Source organism: Macaca thibetana, chromosome 17 (genome assembly GCF_024542745.1).
Source record: "Macaca thibetana thibetana isolate TM-01 chromosome 17, ASM2454274v1, whole genome shotgun sequence".
Lineage (NCBI taxonomy): Eukaryota > Metazoa > Chordata > Mammalia > Primates > Cercopithecidae > Macaca > Macaca thibetana.
In genome coordinates, this window is record NC_065594.1 from 85,260,602 (window position 1) to 85,281,544 (window position 20,943).

The 20,943-nt window shown below is 38.7% G+C and overlaps 1 long non-coding RNA gene across 3 annotated transcripts in view; it reads right to left on the reverse strand.

Moving 5' to 3' along the window:
- Positions 1 to 20,943, reverse strand: part of LOC126940167 (uncharacterized) — a 56,501-nt gene that overhangs the window by 7,570 nt on the left and 27,988 nt on the right. For 2 of the 3 annotated variants that reach the window (XR_007720641.1, XR_007720639.1), the window contains exons 2-3: positions 3,875 to 4,123; positions 2,420 to 2,478 (exon numbers count right to left, since the gene is read on the reverse strand). This is a non-coding gene — a long non-coding RNA (uncharacterized LOC126940167). Of the gene's footprint in view, positions 1 to 2,419; positions 2,479 to 3,874; positions 4,124 to 17,203; positions 17,724 to 20,943 lie in introns of those variants that run through there. The other variant, XR_007720640.1, reaches the window with a different exon arrangement.

Below are 20,943 nucleotides of genomic sequence, written 5' to 3' on the forward strand. Positions count from 1 at the left end.
AGTGTTGACTCAAATTCAGAATCACATTAGATTATCCCCAAAAATGTCACTTACCCAAAAGCAATAGGGGACTTTGCAAATTTTACTGAAAAGCTTACAAAAGCAGAGTGTTTTTAACCCTAAAGTTCACAATGTAGAATTGCTATGAGAAGTACAGTTCTCCAAAAAGTAGTTTCTAAGTTGCCCCATTACCAATTGGTAACTATTCAGCAACTGCGTCTCCTGGGGAGAAAAACACCCTTATTTGTAGTGTCTGCTAATTAATGTGGTGTAAATATTCCACTGTAGTCATATCCAAACTATCAATGACATCACTGAACTCAGAGCTAGAACTGAGTAAACAAGTGAGTAACTGGCTCTTGCAAACCATTGTGGACTAACTCCAGCACATCGCAGCCCATTACCAGAGAACTTTCTCACTGAGCTTCTTCAATGCATGTCCCAGCCTCTCTTATTTCACTGGTCTTGCTCCAAATCATCACTAACCCTCATCCCTGGAGAACTTTAAAGTATTTCTTCCCTTGAATACGAAGCCTCTTAGCTTTTCTACACTCTATGACAGGTCTAAAATCTGATCACAAGTTCTTTGATTCACCTCCCTCACATGGATAGAGACTCAATCAATCTTAGTAACTCTCTTGTGATCAGTAAACTGGAGCAGAAATGTCTCATTGTAACTTCCAAAACTAGTTATAAATAAGCCACACATTTCTGCCTTGGACTCTCTTGGGACATTCTTTCAAGTATATACCAGCCACTGGAAGAAATTCTAAAAGCCTGAGACTGCCATGCTATAAAGACACATGGAGGTGATCCACTTGTCATCCCCTGCTGAGTTCCCAGCCAACAGCCAACATTCACCACCAGCCACATGAAGAAGCCATAGGAAGTCCAGTTTAAATAGACTCCACATAACTGCAACACTAGCCAACATCTGCCAGACACAAAGGAAAACTTCCGATTCTGCCCTGCCAAGCCCTTTCCAATTTCCTTTCTCAGCAATTATAAGCAAAATAAAATGTGGTTTTTCTTTAAGTTACTAAGTTTGACCTTCTTTTTAGCTTACCCAAACTCATAAGAAAATGAGGTTGGGGTTATTGAAAGCAAGTATTTCTCGTCACGTAAAACAGCAAATAATTAATTAATGATAATTTCAACTAATATAGAACTTGCTAATATCATATCTCTTCTTGAGAAAATGTAGAATAAAGAAAAAGTTTAAAATGTGGTGAAGAAAACTCAGCTGTAAAAAATATCAAGTTTCTAATTTTGAAACTGGTATGATCTCACAGGGCAGCCTTAAATACCTTCTTTGACAAACCTAGATATGCTCCCTATTTCTCACCCCACGTTTCTGCTCAATCAAATCCTTTACCCTATCTAAATGTTTCCCAGGAATAAGGGAGAGAATGCAAATGATAGGATGAACTCCGCTGCAGTTGCTGAGGCAGAGATATGGCAGGGAATGAATGGGGAGGATAATACACAATTAAATTTTTTTTTTTTGGTGACTGGAAAATCCTAGACCAGATAATGCAAGAAGGCTCTTCTAGTTTGAGAAATCACTGCCTTACTTTCTTCTTCATAGATTTTCTGGTACTCGGTTTCTCGACCTTTGCTTTCCTGAATTCTATCTGAAGTTTTTATAAAGGTTTGAATTGACATTGCTTTCCATCTTCATTCACAAAGATATTTCCTTTTGTTCTAACCATAGAACTAATCCCACTCTGTAAAACACCCAGACCAATGGAGATGAAAATTCTCTTGTGTTGCTTAAGGAGAACTGAGTTGCACACAGAATGCCTTCCACAAGGGGCAAGAATATCGGCTTGACTACCCACAGTCTTTCACCGAATATGGCATATATTTAAACTGGAATCAGGCCAGGTCCTACTGTTATCACTTTAACCAGGGACCATAAACCAGTGTGTGAAGTGTGAGGAGTCACATATTTGTCTGCTAACACTGTGCCTGCAGGATGCTTGTGATAAGTGGCAGAAGCTTCATTACCATAAAATGACAATGAGAAATTAATTCTAATTATCCTGATCATTGAACATTTAAACGAAAATGAAGACATTAAAGGTAACTAATTACTAGGAAGGCCATTGCTGTGGATGAATTATGAAAGATTTTAAACAAAGACGTTGTAAAACAATGGGTTCCAACTGCCCAAATCTTGTCAGTTTGTTTATTTGTGCTGATCACATTGAATTTACACACCAGAAAATTGGGAATGATTTGGTTGTTAAAAGAATGTGAAAAAGGTTCTGTGGAGAAGTGCACCCTCATTTATGTTTCTGAAAATAAAAAGTCACAGTTAATTATTTCTAAACTAGTAACTTTATCAATTTTCAGACTCAAATATAAATTAGAAACAAAGAATATGAAGAATGGGAGAGTTACAGAGGAAACTTACTTCTGAATAATTGTCAGCTTCGTGAATGTAATGTCACTGAACAGTTAAATACGGCAGTTCTGGAAATATCATCATTTAAAAAGATGGCAAGGGAAAAAGAAGAAATGATAATCTAATTAAATGACTCTAATTAGTAAACAAGTTAGGAAAATATAATTTTACTGACCAGAAAACCTAAATTTGGTAATCTTTTTGTACTCTAGAAGAGTAATGTTCTTATTTGCATTTCCCCAACTTGTTCTTCAGAAGTAACTCAAGAATTATATTTTCATCTTTAAGAAAATGAAAGAAGGCTTGACTAAGCAAAAGTTGTGTTATTCAACAGCTAAGCAGTAAGATAAAAAGGTGAACTTTTGGAAACTTGGTATGTATCAGTTCAAACGTATTTCCTACCTGAATCCAAACAGCTTTCACATTATAAAGATTCAGGCTCATGCAGAAACTCGAGTGTGGAATAAATTAAAACAAAATAACACAAAACTAAAGCAACTGTTCTTTATTGTGATATATCTCAGCGCATCACATTGCTAAATTTAGGTTGAGCAAAAAGTCAAATATTGGAACTGTTAATAAGCATTATGTTTATTTTAAATTACCTGTGAGCTAAGTTGATTAGGGATCCCTTGCTTTCAATTTAACAAATTATTTATTTATTTTTAAACTGACAAGAAATAACTGCATTTTCAGTTAAGGTCTATGTCAAATTCATGAGTTCAAAGGCTTTTTATACATAAACTTTATATTTTTGATACCACCCCCTGCTAAGATTTTTGCATTACTTCCTGGTTACTTGTAAAACCAAGACCCATCTAGTTATATTATTTGAAGTTAATAAACCACTGAAGGACCTTCAAATATTGTTTATGATTCACTAAGGGTGATTCCCTCTTTCCAAGTCACTGCATTTTGCACTGGCCAATTCAAATATCCACATTCCTTACCGTTAGTTGAAACAAATGAAAACAACACATGTAAAAAAGCTATGGAGCATCAGCAACACAATATATTTCAACCACAAGTATGAAAGAAGGGACCATTTCTATCTTGTCTATTATTGCATTTTGAGTATATTAGTTATAGTTTAAGATCGTATACAAAATTATCAATAATTACTTCCTAATAAATGAAGTCTCAGTTCATTGCTCCAGTGTTGTCTATTTCTTAGGTTACTCTTTCATTTATTCATTTAATTCTTTACTTAGACACTCAATCAGGCAACAAACATATATCTCTTGAGTGGGCATGGCCAGTCAATTACAAAAGAAATCTATTACATTTGACGAGCTGCATTATCAAGGATCATTAATACAATGCTCAATCAAGTACAAATAGAATATCTTAGCCCACAAAAGTGAAGTGAACCAAGATTCCAGTTAGAACCTGATCTGCTGAAGCAGAATATCCAACTGAGTCAAATGTGGGGCATTTTCACCACTTTAACAATATCATACCTACCTGCAAATGGGCTAAATAGTGATATGAGACAGATCTACACAACATTTAGTTAACTCCACCTTCAGGCAGGGTCAGCAAAGAAGTTCAACAGAAGTTGGTGCCTGGGACAAAGGCATAAACATGAGCCTGTGCATCCTGATTTAGTGTGTAAGTTCTTCAGTCGAATTCAGCCATTGTAGGCAACATTTATTCATGTGATTGCATTTTTATGTGGTTTCTCCTCTTCTACATCTTCACCACCTGGAAAAACTAAGAAAAGGCAGAGTCTTGCTCATGATGCCTTAAAAGGCTGGGTACAGAGAAAACAGATTTTCTGGGATCTCCTTGACTCTACTACTAAAGCTGGAGGAGTTGGGCCTGCCCCAGGGATAAGTGGAGGAGTTAGCACACACTTCTATTGCATGCCGGGCTCTGTGGAAGGCACTGAAGATGCAACATTAAAGACACCCCTGCTTTGGCCGGACGTGGTGGCTCACGCCTGTAACCTCAGCACTTTAGGAGGCTGACGCGGGCAAATCACCTGAAGTCAGGAGGTCAAGAGGCCAGCCTGTCCAGCATGGTGAAAGACTATCTCTACTAAAAATACAAAAGTTAGCCATGCATGGTGGTGGGCACCTGTAATCCCAGCTACTTGGGAGGCTGAAGTGGGAGAATCACTTGAACCTGGGAGGTGGAGGTTGCAGTGAGCTGAGATCACACCACTGCACTCCAGCCTGGGCAACAGAGCAAGACTCTCAAAAAAATAAAATAAAACGAACAAACAAATAAATAAATAAAGATACCCCTGCTTAGAAGACTGCATAGACTCTGAGCTCAGCTGCATGAAAGGAAAAGGGAAAAGATTCCAGGGAAGAAGTTTTGAAGTGAAGGTTGATTAACTTAAGTAAACTCTAGAGTAACTGACATAGAAAAAGAGGCTAATAGAAATTGCAGGACTAAGGAAGAAGTTTGATCGCAACTTCTGACAGGCTCTGAAGGTGCCTGTCCTTAAAGGAACAATACTTTTAAGTGTTTAGGCATTAGCTATAGAAGAAAATATCCCAAATCTAGGTAGAGAATTCAAAGAATTATAGCTACTAAGTGGTGAAACGTACATTTGAACCTATGTTTTCAAATAGCATTCTCTATTCTGTCTTTATAAGCAAAGGTGCAGGCTCTGGAGTCAGACAAGCTTGTTTCTAAGCTCCTGTTTCTCCTCTCACTAGCTATGTGGGCTTGTCAATATTACTTAAATTTTTTTGGTATATGTTTCCTCAGCTCTAAGAAGACACAATTATAATTATTCACACAACTGCCATGATAAATATCTGCCTAGTCTAAATAATTTAACATAAGATCTAGTCTATATTAAGTGCTCCAAAAAATATGCTCCTGTCTTAATTTTCATGAAGTGGCATTGACAATTGGCTGGAAGCTAACAAAACTAGAAGTATCCATAGATTTAATGAAATATTATCTATAATAGACTTTGATGTTTTGTTAGCCCCAGCATCAACCTTCTTATGGCAACAGGAAATTCACATACAGCTTGAGAGAACACACCATCTCCTCTGCTTAGGTCAAGCTGACTACATCCCCAGGCCCAGGAGATGGAGACAGGTGTGAACAGAAGGACTCTAAGAGGACATCATTTTCATAGACTTGGAGACATGTAGCTGAGTTCAAAGCTTGTACTGCTTGCCACGCAACAGCAAATAAGTCAAGAGACAAGTGTTGCAGCAAGGAAGCTGACTTTATTTTGGAGAACAAGCAAACTGAGAAGATGGCAGATTAGCGTCCTAAAGAACCATCCTAATAGAATTTTAAGCTCCCTTTAAGTTAGGAGAAGGGGAAAGAGGGAAGGAGTTGAAATCACGAGGCAACCAATGACCACATATATCTGGAGAGCAATGAGAGTTCAGCGGAGTGGATTATGAAATTCTTCGTCCTTGGTCACGTCACAATGCTCTTATAATCTTTAACATAACGTTCTTACTTATGTGTACACCCTTTTTGTTTCCTCCGTGGTTTTGGGGAGGGATTATTACAAACTTTTCTTTAAAGTGAAACTATAAACTAATTTCCTCCCATAATCAGCTTGGCCAACATGCAGAGATAAGCAAAAGCAGTTCACCTAAAGGCTGGCTTAGGAGCAAAATGGGGCCAGTCATGCCAGGCCTCCTTTTCACTGCTTCAGTGATGGAGTTTCAAAATCAGCACTTCCCACGTCTTTGAGCATCACAATTGGTTGTGAGGTGGGCTCTTTCACACATTAGGCTAACTCAGGGCTTCCATGACCCTATTCTGGGGTTTCAGTTATGTCCACCAGGAAGTGTCACCCTCTTTCTGAGTAGGAACTGGAGCTGAAGTATAGAGCTTACATAGATGAAGATTAATCAATACATATAAGATGAAATAAATTAGACTCTGGTTATGACCTCTGAGGCCTTAAATAAGCCACTCTTGAGGATCTACTCCTGAACTGTTACTCATACATGCCAATAAGGTATCTTTTTATGCTTAAGGAAGATTGAGTTGGGCTTTCTCTCACATGTAACAGAAAACATCCTAACTCACTCATGGACTGCACACTCCGTAATTACTATTGATCTTAAGAAATCCAGTTTCATCAGGATTGGAAACCATCATTCTCAGCAAACTAACACAGGAACAGAAAACCTAACACCGCATGTTCTCACTCACAGGTGGGAGCTGAACAATGAAAACACATGGACACAGGGAGGGAGCATCACACACCAGGGCCTGTCGGAGGCTGGGGGGCTAGGGGAGGGACAGCATTAGGAGGAATACCTAATGGAGATGACGGGTTGATGGGCACAGCAAACCACCCCAGCACATGTATACCCATGTAACAAACCTACACATTCTGCACACGTATCCCAGAAATTAAAGTATAACAATAATAATGATAATAAAGGAAATCACATTCTCTTGCCCTCATCTTATTCTTCATTGAATATGGTCCCAAAGTGGGTTGTGTACCCTAATCCACATTTGTTATTGCCCCCTTGCTGATTTCTCTGATACATTTTTCTTTTAAGTGGAATAACGATATATTAAAATAGCACAGTAATAAATGAAATAGATTTATAGTGAGATTTTAAACGGAGCTACCATTGTAATTGTCTTTAAGGAAAAGAATTCTAGGGCCGGGCATGGTAGCTCACACCTGTAATCCCAACACTTTGGGAGGCCAAGACAGTGGATCACCTGAGGTCAGGAGTTCAAGACCAACTTGGTCAACAGGGTGAAACCCCATCCCTACTAAAAATACAAAAACTAGCCAGGCGTGGTGACTGGTGCCTGTAACCCCAGGTTCCCTGGAGGCTGAGGCAGGAGAATAACTTGAATCGGGCAGGCCGAGTTTGCAGTGAGCCTAGGTTGCACCATTGCACTCTAGTCTGGGCCACAAAGCAAGACTCTGTTTCCAAACAAAACAAAACAAACAACAACAAAAAACCAACAAATAATTCTAGGCTTTGGGTTATAGCCCCTTGCTATTTTAGGAACACAAATGGCCATTTATACACATGTATTATTTTCCTTGTTGCCCAAAAACTGTGTCCAAAGGCTAGAAAGCACTGGGGAGATACATTAACTGTAGTGAGTAAATATCTGCTTCTCATTGGCAAAGGACCTTGGGGTTTCAGTGACAGGGAGTGTGTAAATGTAAAATTGGCCTGGAATGAAAATAGCTTAGAGCGCTCTCAAAGAGCAAAGCTATTAACCCGAGGGTTCTCATCAAATTCTAGCTCAGGCAGGTTTGCCATGCAGATTTAAACCAGTGCCTTCTCTTCTGAAAGCAGCACAACTCAGGTGAGCAGATCGCATGTAGTGTTCCTGTGCCGTACTGCTAGTTGACACTTAATGTGCTCCGACATAACTAAGGCAGAAGCAATGCATTCGTCAACATGTCGTATAGAACAGAGATTCAGACTCTACCCATGGGGCTATTGGTGCCTTTGAACTGGAGCTCTAGAGACAAGTAAACTGATACCTAAAGCCCACAGGCAATCTCTCTGTGGGAGTAAGGGATTCTGGTTCTGTGGTTGTAGACTGACTCCATTGCTCTTCTGTCCTTAATAGTGTGTAGGGCAAATAAAAGGCATAGAAAATGAGTTAGATTTAATAATAAGCATATTAGATGGTGTTAGGAAATTACATAGCTGGCTAATACTTAAACATTTACAAGCACACTCTATTTTTTCTGCATATAAAAAAAAAGAGATACTGATCAATTAATGCAAAAAGAGACACTGATAAAAGATGTAGTAGGAACCAGAATAAATAAGGAATGAGTGCTCATGTAGATTGATTGAGAACCAGAAAAACCTAAGATACGTTTCAAAAAAAAAAAGAAAGTTAGAATCATTCAGCCAGGGCATGAATTATAATATAAGAAAAAGTCATTGAATTGTAACAACTTTTTTTATGATCTTAAGTTGTGTCAGAAGGGTACAGTAATCTCTTGATCAAAAGTGGTTAAAGATTGAGTGACTAGTCCTGAGATATAAAAAAATGAGAATAAACTTGAATGATTTCAGAAAGTCTTCCAGAAAGTTTGGAAATACAGGGAAAAAGAGAGGTGGTCTCGTAAACTTAAAATTAGCTACAATCAGTCTAAAATGGCAATAAAGCATGTTCAGACATACAGAATACATTCCCAAAATGTGGATCCTAGGTGGTCTGAAAGACAACGGAATCCCGGGGGTCACCCCAGAGTCTTCTGTTTTTCAGCAGCCCTAAACCTTTTGAATAGTTTCCAGGGTAACAGCAAACAGTTCCCTCATCACATTCAACTTGGTGGAAATATTACTAATGTCAATGATAGGTCACTTTCTTGTCTACATAATAGCAAAATCATTGATTTGGTGTTAAACTACTGCTCAGCAGGGCACAATTGTCCATTTTTGAGTGAACAGCTTTAATAAAACTTTTTATTAGGTTTTCAAATATGCAGAAATTTATTGCTTAAATAAACATTTTGCGGGAGATAATTACTTAATTATAATGACAGTTAAGTCACACTGGAAAAAATTACCAACACTTTTCTGCCAGTAATTCAAAACACACATTTGGAATTTTATGGTATATTTAATAAAAATAAAATTTATATAATAATACCAAGAATATCCCTATAAGTGATGAAAAGCAGAGGAATATTTCTCTCATTTTCTAAGCCAAAGGGCTTAGAGTTATACAATATAAGAAAATGTTACTTTGCACCAGCTTTTTAAACGTTATAATTATTTATTATGGATCTAAAATAATGCAATTTTTCTTCCAAAAATATTTCAAAGTATTTCCCCTTTGGAGAAGGTATACTTTGAACTATTTTTAATAGCTAGGAAATGCAAATATATATATGTATATATAGGGTGGAGTTTGTGCATTTCATGAAGGAATTTAGAGTAAGAATATGAAAAGAGTGTAATGCAAGATATGGAAACAGATTTCTTAATTTTGAAACTGGTCATTCGGCTCTACTATATTCTGTTACTACAATCGATAGCTCTCATTCCTGCCCCTCATCCTACAAATGCATCGCTCATGCTAAGCAAGAGCCAGTGGGAGAACACAGATCACATAGCTGGCCAGTGATGCACCATCAGCACTAACGGAGAAGCCCGTCAATATTCATGCACCATGTAACAGTTGATCAGCCAAAGCATCAACCCAACCATAAAACATAACATTTAAAAGCCAGATAAAAATATTGTCACCATTTTATTTTTCACTGTACTACAAATATTGGCAGGAAAACAATCCATTAACTCACTGCTGTTCTAAAAGAACCGACTTAATAGACCATAACATTGTCCCAGGTAAATAATGCAGGTTTTGTGTATTGTGTTTGTATGTAGCCTGAGGGCCCTCATAGATGACAGGGGATCCATTTTTTTTTCACTTTTATTTTAAATTCTTTTGTTCATTTTATCAACAGTCAAAGGTTTGGGATGTAAAATTAATGAGCAGGTCTGTAATCTTTCAGAGAAATCTTAAAGGTCCACTTTTCCACAATCACAAAGAGACGGAAAGGAGGCCAGGCTACATTTTTCTTCCTGAAGCATGGTTGATGATTTAAACTCACTAAAAATATCTCCTTTTTCTCTTAAAGAACAAATAAAAGCCTTGTGCTCACTCTTGCTTCACATTTGAATATGACTCTCATACTGTTGCTTTAAATGAAATTTGTCATGCATCCTTAAACAGATGGATTCTGAGTTTCTGTTGTGGAAATGCATTCATCCACTGTTAGTATGAGCCAGTGTGGTATTTAGAAGGAGTCAAAGGTTTTGACTCTTGGGAGACATAAGACATGGCTTGCCCTAGCTCCCCAGCACAGGGAAAGAGGAAGAACAACCTTTAACTCACAGAACTGTGCATATCTCCCACTAGAAATGTCAGGCTCCTCCTCTGTCCTCAAGCACACGCATTCATTAAAAACTCACTTGCGGGGCCAGGAGCGGTGGCTCACGCCTGTAATCCCAGCACTTTGGGAGGCCAAGGTGGGCAGATCACAAAGTCAGGAGTTCAAGACCAGTCTAACCAACATGGTGAAACCCCGTCCCTACTAAAAATACAAAAATTAGCAGTGTGCGGTGACGTGCACCTATAATCCCAGCTACTCAGGAAGCTGAAACAGGAGAATCACTTGAACCCAGAGGTGGAGTTTGTAGTGAGCCAAGATCACACCACTGTACTCCAGCCTTGGTGACAGACCAAGACTCTGTCTCAAAACAAAACACCTCACTTGCCTTTGATTGCAGTCCATACACACCTTGTGTCTCACATAGGAAATGCCTAGAGATCCCTGATAGAGCAACTTAGGGTCACGTGTCTAAACTTGGACCTGGCGATATAAAAGTGGAGTCCTAGTCCACTTTAAAAATGAGGAAGCTAAGGCAGAGAAAGTTCAGTGACTGGCAAGTGACAACATGCATTACTTAGAGTTCAGCATAAACCTTGCCATCCCTAAGTGACTACTTCTGATTTTTCCCAAAGAAGCAGAAGAAAATTATATTTTAAAAAACCCAGCAAATTATGTTTCTCTAGGTGAAGTAGCTTTTAGTATAATCCATTTTTTGCTAAGTTCTTTAACAAAAAAGCAATTTAAAAAAAAACCCTTGATAACAACCACAAACCATAAAAAAAAGGAAACCCCAGCCAAAAGCATGGAATTAGTCATCAAAATATGCAGCTATTAAATATTACCATTTTAATTTGGGAAAAAATAATGAGAGTTTTGCAATAGTTTCAATGCCTTAACTTCAAGATCAGATAAGAAATAGCAATGAAGAAAGAAAGTGAATTGAGATGGCATTTTCCCGGTCAGTGACCCACATATGCCAGGAGTTAGCACTCTAAAAGTGCAACGAAAACCAGTGCCACTCATTAGAGAAAAATGCACATAGATTTAAAATGTTGGTAATCATTCGTCACACATTTATTATAGTAATTAACATTGATGAAAGTACGTAGTCCATGATTGTAATTTTTTTTATTTCTTGACCTTACACTTTCTTCTCAAGAGTGGTAAGTTTTATTTTGACCTTTTACTGTATTATTCTTAAAATTAGCTCATCAGCTTTCTATTAAATAATTCTTTTATTAAGGGAGGGTATAATTATTGATGCAAATTGTGAGCTTGAAACTTGAGATATGTGCAGCCTTTTTCAAGAGTTTATCCTTTGAAATGTTCAAAATAACATATTGACAGAGGTGTGTGCTTTAAAGAGACTTTAACAAAACATCTGTGATATGATTGTTGCTATAGAAACTGCTTTATTAAACATTAAAGTTAATAAATTCAGAAACCACTTAGGATGGCATGAAAGTAGTTTATAAATGTAATTGAGGTACAATAGGAAAACAGCCATCTCACAGCAGAGGGATCTCCTTCATGTCACCTTCTGAGATCTGAAAGATCTGCAGAAAAATGCCATGGTTGATATTTGGGGTATGGAAAAGACATAGAGAAAGTGAGATGTTAGACACCTGGGATATTTTCAAACACTTGTGTAGGTATTTATTTTCCTCAAATATTTTAAAGGTTGCTATCTCCAAACTAGGTCAAATCAGGGTCTCATTAAAACTTTTGTGGGAACTGAGTATTTTTGTTTTCATTGGACTCTGACATCATATTGACATCAACACTGAACATTTTTAAATGGTTAAATATTTTATTTTTTCTGTTTCAGAAAAAACTATAGATTTTTATTGTCTATATTAGAGTTCTCTAGAAGGACAGAACTAATATGATATATATATATATATATATATATACACACACACACACACACACATATATGGGAGTTTATTAGGTATTTAAGTATGAACTCACATGATCCCAAGGTCCCACAATAGGCCATCTGCAAGTTGAGGAGCAAGGAGAGACAGTCCAAGTCACAACGATGAAGAACTTGGAGTCCGATGTTTGAGGGCAGGAAGTTTTCAGCATGGGAGAAAGATGTAGGCTGGGAGACTAGGCTAGTCTAGCCTTTTCATGTTTTTCTGCCTGCTTACTATCCTGGCCATGCTGGCAGCTGATTAGATGGTGCCCACCCAGACTAAGGGTGGGTCTGCCTTTCCCAGTCCATTAACTCAAATGTTAATCTCCTTTGGCAACACCCTCACAGACACAGTCAGGATCAATACTTTGCATCCTTCAATCCAATCAAGTTGACACTCAGTATTAACTATCACGTGGTTCCTGAAAATTCTATTTTATTTTGATTTGAGAATAAAAAATCTTTCTCTTTGACCCTGAAAGTTTTTCTTTTACTTTTTGTTAAAATATATTAAAATATTTATATGGATTTCTAAAATATTGTGAGCCCCAGGAACTGTGGTTAATGTGCCCAATGGGTAAGTCGTCGACTTCTTTCCTCACAAGAGTATGCTCTACTTAGCAATTTCATCCATGGCTTCAGAACCACCTGTATGCAGACAATTCACAAATGTCTGTATGTAGGTCAGGCTTCCCTTGTGGGATTTTGATCTGCCTATCCAAAAGTTCAATACCTTCTGAACATCTTTTAAATGTCTCAATGGTCTATCAAACTCTACATCCATAAAAACTGAAAGCATGGCTGACCCAACAGCAGATATTCTTCCTAGAATACTCACCTCAGCTCATCAACCATAATCCTTCCAATTTGCTGAAACAGAAACAATTGCAATAACCCTAAATTATCCCTGATGCTGAAAGCAGGGCACATTTTTATTCTTATGTGTGTTTATGTGCATCCATGTTCTCCAAATTGTCTAAATTGATTATTAGATAACAACAAAAATAGTTTATTAAAACTAATATATCTGAGAAAGTAAAAATAAAAATATTTGTCAATTTCTAGAAAAGTTATTAAGAAATATCGAATTCTTGTCTTCTGCTCACACATTAATATAAGAGGGAATGTTGAAAAAGCCATATTGGTCACCCCTTATCCCAATATAAATCTGGTTTCAATTAAAATGAAGAAATGATCTATCTTTTAATATGATGTGATATCCATGTTAAAGTTAAGAAAAAACTGTGGTATTTGCTTTATGTTGTAGTGTTTAAAATGTCACTGTTATTGAGTTAATTGTGTCCCTCTAAGATTCATATGTTGATTTCTTAACCCCAAAGGCAATTGGAGATGGGCCTTTAAGGTGATAATTAAGGCTAAATGAAGTCGTAAGAGAGGGACTCTAATCTGATAGTGCTGGTGTCCTTGTAAGAGGAAAGGAGACCAGAGATCTTGGAAGAGCCATTTTGGGACACAGTGATAAAGTAGCCTTCTACAAGCCAGGAAGTACCCTAATCAGAAACCAACCCTGATGGCAACATAGATCATCAGGCACATTAACCACAGTTCTTGGGGCTCACAATATTTTAGAAATCCATATAAATATTTTAACAAAAAGAAAAAGAAAAACTTTCAGGGTCAAAGAGAAAGATTTTTTATTCTCAAGTCAAAATAAAATAGAATTTTCAGGAACCATGTGATAGTTAATACTGAGTGTCAACTTGATTGGATTGAAGGATGCAAAGTATTGATCCTGACTGTGTCTGTGAGGGTGGTAGATACTATCATTATCCCAATTTTACGGATGAGAACCCTGAAGTATGCAAAAGTTACTAACCTGCATGAAATTGTCAGGGCACTAAAAATTAGAAGAACTAACTTCAGAGACTCTCAAGAAATTCAATGTTGGCAGGATCCTTCCAGTACTTCTGAACAGTGCTCATTTTGCTCCCGGAAAATAGGCTCCTGGAGATGTGGAAAGACAGTCCCAGAAACACTCATTTGCAAGCAGGCCTGAGTTCTGGACACCATGGGCTCTCTCTTCAAACTTCCTTCTGAATTCATCCCTGAGCCCTCTGAGGAGGAAGATGAGTTCCAATTACGCGGAAAGAGGAATGGTAGCTTTTTGAGAGCTTGGTAAACCCCCTGCTCTTAGGCTGAAGAGATGGTGATGCATGACTGGCATAGTCATCAGTTTCTCCTCACACTGTGGTTGGGATCCTGCCTCAATGGCTTTATGGATGTCCTCTCTGTTCTTTGTGTCTACACAAGAGCTACCCAAGTCTTCTTACATCAAATCCTGGTAAGATCAAATACGAAACTCTTGAAAAATGAATACTGCCACTGAAAAGCATGCACACACCTAAGATTACTTATTATAGAACACTGTGCACTCCTCAGTATCAGATTTCTTTATGTTCGGGAAGTCTGGTAAGATTGTTCACTAAATCTCATTACTGCTCAGTGATTTTTGATAAAAAGAGCATCTCCTCTGAGTGTCAAAACAAAACAGCATCTTCCATATGTGTCAAAATAAAAGAAATCGGATGGGTTGGGGGGGAGCGATAAATTCGTATTATCACAGTGAATATTTTCAAACATAAACTCATTCATTAAATAATTATTGCAAATCACTGAAGCTATGATAACAGGCCTCAGTTTCCATAACAATATTTTTACTCACGGCTCTGAAGTTCTCCTGCACATTTTAATGAAGTATGTGAAAGCATTGTGGGCATCTAAGCAGAAATCCCACATTCTGCTACCCGCCACGCACTGTTTATTTTTAATAAAACTCTCCGTATGACAACAGGCAAGGTTAACTGGGTAGTTTCCTATTTATAGGGCAATCAACACCACGGTGAATACGAAGACTGTTTCCTTTCATCTTTAGCACTGATGCAACCAGTCAGCAAAAAGCTTCTGCCCCAGTCCTGTCAGGTGTTCTGAGATCAAAAGCACTAAGAAAACAAATATCAGATATTCACATAAAGCACACTATTCGCCACTTCACTGGGCCTTGCCATCACTCGCATTTCACGCTTCTGCCTTAAAATTCTGTTGCTCATTTTTCCAAAAAAAAAAAAAAAAATTCTGAAATTCTATAGTTCCTTGTCCTACATGTGGCTGACATGTCTAATAGCTATGTGGAGAAATGTTCAAAGCCCTCACCATAATGAAGAACATGTGCCTAATTATCATTACTTTTAATTTATGGCTAAGGCTCTCTGTCTACAAAATAACCAAAAACTAATTTGAAAATGAAAAAGGTGAATTATCGATGTGGTTCTTATAAAAGATGTCTAACCACTAACATGTCTTGATTAAATGAACTGGTTCTTTTTTCTTTTTATTTTTTAATGTGGCTTATTCTGTATACAAATAGAAGAATCAAATCCATACTAAGGTGGTAAAACTGCTCAGACAAATGTTTCCTTATCCAAATCCCAAGAAGTGCCCGTTCCACTCTTGGCTGGAGCAGACGGACAGCTCTGCCTGGCACGCAGCCTGCTCAGCCCAACTGTGGTCACTGCAGAGTTGAACCCTGCTGAACTAATCTGAAGGGTGTTGCTTTCTGAAGAACCATCATTAGCCAAATATGAGATTGCCCACAGCATTCAACAGCCTATTGACATCACAGCAGACATGGGCAACGAACCACTGAATCAACCATTCTGAAGGGTATGGCTGAGATAATGTCCCAAACTAAGCATTTAACCACTAGAGTAGGATCAGTGATGGCTAATAAGATGAGAAATCTAAATGAGAGAGAAAGGGAGGAAACATCTTGATTGCAATCTGCAGTTCAGTTATATTCATAAGAAAAACCTATGTTTATGTTTGAAATATGTACCATTCAATGAAATTTAATTTTACAAGCAGTCATGGGTTACCAATTGGCCTAAACAGAATAATTGTTTAGCAGTTGAATTAGTTTTTTGTGTTTGACCTTGGTCCCTTAATTCTTTTGCAGTCACTTATTTGATTTGCTTATGGAACCTCTACTCTGTTCCAGGCTCTCCTCTATACACTAGGGTGAAGGAAAACATTCTTTTTTTTTTTTTTTTTCCTTGAGTGATCTCAGCTCACTGCAACCTCCACCTCGAGGGTTCAAGCGATTCTCCTGCCTCAGCCTCCAAGTAGCTGGGATTACAGAAGCCAAGCTAATTTTTTTATTTTTAGTAGAGACAGGGTTTCACCACGTTGATCAGGCTGGTCTCGAGCTCCTGACCTCGTGATCCACCCGCCTCAGCCTCCCACAGTGCTGGCATTCCAGGCATCAGCCACCGCACCCAGTCATGGAACACATTCTTGTCATCAAGTTTCCGTTCACTTGGAGAAGACATGCAATGAACAAACACATTCACATTATGCCTGGTGATGGTAAGTGTCTGAAGAAAAGTCTACAGCAGGATTCAAGGAAAAAGAGTAACTCAATGCAGCATGGGACCAATGTTATTTAGCATAGGGTGATGAAGAAAGATCTTTCTGGTAAGATGATTGTTTAGCAGAGTTCTGAATGGAAGAGAGAGAGAGAGAGGAAAATTCTGATATCTGAAGGAAGAGCATTTCATCTAGGAAAAATAGGAAGTCCAAAGGCCTTCAACTACCCACTATGTAACAGAAAGGACATGTTTTTCAGAGGGACTGGAGAGACAAGTCAAATTTGTGGATAAAAATAATTAGAATGATGGGAAACTTCCACCCAGGGGACAGTATAGACAATGCTAGGGTGAAGACAAGATTAAAAGGATTTTATTAACTTTGAGGTATAATACAAGAATTCATCAAGAGTCAAGCATTGAAAACTTGAGGATGGGATCCAAATTCAGAACAATGAATAATTTAAAATGAGACCAGACATAACATTAATTTCAACAGGAACAAATTAATAAGAAATGAAAATAATAATTAAGTCATTTGATTAAGTTTCTTCATTCCTCATAACTCTGTGAGATTGGTATTTACTATTATATTCTCAATTAAGAAATCATGAAAATGAGATTATGGAAAAAGATCATACCAGTCCAAAACTTACCCACGTGTGTGCGATGAGAGATGCTGAAGATTTTTTGCTAGTCCTGCCAAGGATAAACGACTCTGTCCAGCCTTGGTGACTCCCTTCTCCACTGGAATGTACCTGAAGAAACTTTCTGGGACTTCAGGATACCCTTAAGCAGTGCTGCATCTGCTGTCTTGCAACACCTGCACTGGAGTCCTCAGCTGAGACCTAAGAAGTGCCAGTAACCTGAGACTGCCACGCTGGAGAGGTCATGTGTAGCTGTTGCCATATCCACTCCGAGACTGCCATGCTGGAGAGGTCATGTGTAGCTGTTGCCATATCCACTCCGAGACTGCCATGCTGGAGAGGTCATGTGTAGCTGTTGCCATATCCACTCCGAGACTGCCATGCTGGAGAGGTCATGTGTAGCTGTTGCCATATCCACTCCGAGACTGCCATGCTGGAGAGGTCATGTGTAGCTGTTGCCATATCCACTCCGAGACTGCCATGCTGGAGAGGTCATGTGTAGCTGTTGCCATATCCACTCTGAGACTACCATGCTGGAGAGGTCATGTGTAGCTGCTGCCATATCCACTCTGAGACTGCCATGCTGGAGAGGTCATGTGTAGCTGTTGCCATATCCACTCTGAGACTGCCATGCTGGGGAGGTCATGTGTAGTTGTTGCCATATCCACTCTGCGACTGCCGTGCTGGAGAGGTCATATGTAGGTGTTGCCATCTCCACTCCCAGGTGAGCCCAGACTTCCAGCATCCCTGTCAAGGGCCAGACACATAAGTGACGCCATCCTTGGTCCTTGGCACTGGACTACCCACCAGCTATCTGTCTCTGAGTGAACGCCGTGAATTACCATAAAACAGAAGAGTCACTCAGCTGAGTGCTGCCAGTTTCTGACCCACAAAATTGAGAAATGTGCAAATAATTGTTCTTTAAATCTACTATGTGCTGTGGTCATTTGTAAGATAGCAGTAAATGACTGATTCACCAGGTAATAAGTGCATTCAAACACTGCTTTTCAAATTCTAAACGTTGGCCCTTTTCCTGCTTCTAATATAGAAACAACAAATTTAAGGAAAAGGGGAATCATGTAACAATAGTTAAAAAGTTTATTCAGAGAAGCTAATCACAAGTCAAGCAAATAATTCCAGAAGAAAGAAATCATGAAATTGTGTGTCTAAATAACCTTACACTGTAGCATAGCCATGTGGACTTGGAAACTGAAGCACAAGACCAAGAATGAAGAACCGGAGAGAAAGAAAATTGTCAGTGTTTATAGGGCACTAACCAACAGAGAGGGAGAGAGAGAGATTCCAACCTTACAGAGTGACCCTAAAAAACAGTTTCTCTAAACCAGGGTGAGTCAGAAACTGAACTTTCTGTAACCCTCTGTAAAACCTGTAAGAAAGATTCATTTCACTAGCAGCTCTGAAATACTTAGGTTGGCTCTCAAAGCCAATTAATGCCAGGAAGGTAGTGGAGGGCTTAAGATCCTCCTAAAGGCTCACTGGAATTCTTTGAATATGACTCTGTGGATCAGCCTCAAGTAAACTGGAAGATCTTTAAAAAATTAAATTAAATCAGCATTTTAGAATTCATAAAATCAAAGGACAGAATTGCAGAGCAACACAGGGTTAGCCACACAGAATTATAACTACACTGGGATTACAGAGTCAAATTATTTGGCAAATAATGTATTTAACAGCAAATCAATGACTCTTACTTTAAAAAACTCACTTTCATGATAGGGTCAAAGAGGAGATTTGATGTTTAGAGTCTGGAAAGTCTGGTGTAGCTGTTTGTTTTTGCTTGTGTTTTGTAATTGGGTTGGCATCATAGACACAGCATCTCTAGAGGACCAGCTCCACAACTTCAGAGGCATGGGGAGAACTTGGGAAGAATTCAAAGGAGAACCACAAATAGGTTTAACACGTTTTAAGAACTGTGAAGTAAGACCTAGCCTAGTAGGAAATGTAGTTCTCACTCTTAATAAACACGAAAATCAGAAATATGGCTAGGCATCAAAAAGAAGTTATCTGTGATGCTAGATGCTATCTTTCTCACTCAGGCCAGGACCCACAACGAAGCTCCCTGAGGCCCCAGGAGAGGGTTAGCCCCTACCTCCAGCTCTAATTTACCTGGATGAACGGTTCCTTCGCATTCCCATGGTCCAAATACCAAAGGAGATTTTTAGGAGGCAAACTATGTAGGGAATTGAAAGCACCACCCAATTCATATCAGCCCACTCAGTTTTGGATCACACCCTTGGCAAGGCAAGACAAGGCAAGGCAGACTTACAGGCAACGTGAATGCACTGATGCAGTATCTTGCTGTAGGATAATTAGGTGGAGTATATTTCACAGGAAGACACCAGCTCCCACATACCAGCAGGGTTGTTTTTATGATAGCAGCCATTGAGTTGTAGTAATTCCTTCCTGACTTTCCTCACGGGCTTCTGTGATCTCTCTTTGGACTGTCTTTGTGGCCCAGTTATCTTGCCAACATTTCTCTCCTGCTACTCAAGTGACCTCCTTCACAACTGTCGCTTTGAAAGACTCACCCTCTTGGCTCTGTACATCTAGGACAGCCTGGAAACAACCTTAGCGGCACTTCCATCATTGTGCCCCCTGATTTCGGACAGTGCTCTGCCCACTCAGTGGTTTCTATGTCTGGACATTCCTTTTCCCTGATTTTTATCTCTGTCCAACCCTTTACTGTGTGGTCCAAAAATTAATAAATGACTGAAAATTTATGGACCACAATAGGAATATCTGCTGGAGAAATCATTTAAATTAAGCCAAATACCCTGTCAACTTGTTTCAAAAATATAGTGCTTTTTTTTTCTCTTGCTTAAAACACTTTTAGGGAAGACTAAAGTTATAATGACTTTCAGCTTTTATCTTTGGCATTTAAAAATCTTAGTTTCCTTTAAAGCAAAATTATTTAATTGAATTCTCATAACTGAGAATTTCACTTTATTTGGATTTTGTTTGATCCATTCTATCAAAATGAGCTTCCCAAATCTCTACTGACATCACTGCCCAGATTGTTCCTCTCTGCCTTTTCTTTGTACATCATCCCTGATGTCAAGTTGACCACAAAAGCCTGGCCATGCTCTCTGACCTCTTTCTCCAAGTTCCATGAACTCAAGTCCTCTTTCACAATGGCCACTGAAATTGGTGTCTTCTTGACTCTCTCTATGGTGATCTAGTCTTTTAATAACAGAATTATCCTTCTCAACCAAAATGCAATCTATCACTTTTCCAATTAGTTTTGGCTGTGCCTGTTCTTCCTCTAGCTCAAAAGTAAAGTCTAGATGTTTTGGCATACATTTGGGAAACATTCAAAGTCTGTTACCAACCACCCCATTTGGACACATCCTTGACCATCTCTTCCATAAAACTTACACTTCAACCACATCAAATGTTTTAGTCCATTTATGTTTCAATAAAGAAATACATGAGTCTGGGTAATTTACAAAGAAAGGAGGTTTATTTGGCTCTCGGTTCTGCAGGCTGTACAAGAAGCATACCAACATCTGCTTCTGGTGAGGATCTCAGGAAACCTACAATGATGGTGGAAGGTGAAGGGAAGCTAATGTGTATAGAGAGAACACAAGAGAGAGGGGTGAGGTTCCAGGCTCCTTTTAACAACCATCTCTCCCAAGAACTGACACTGTGAGAATTCACTCATTAAGGCCAGAGTGGGACCAAGTCATGCATGAGGGATCCACCCTCATGACCCAAATACCTCCCATTAA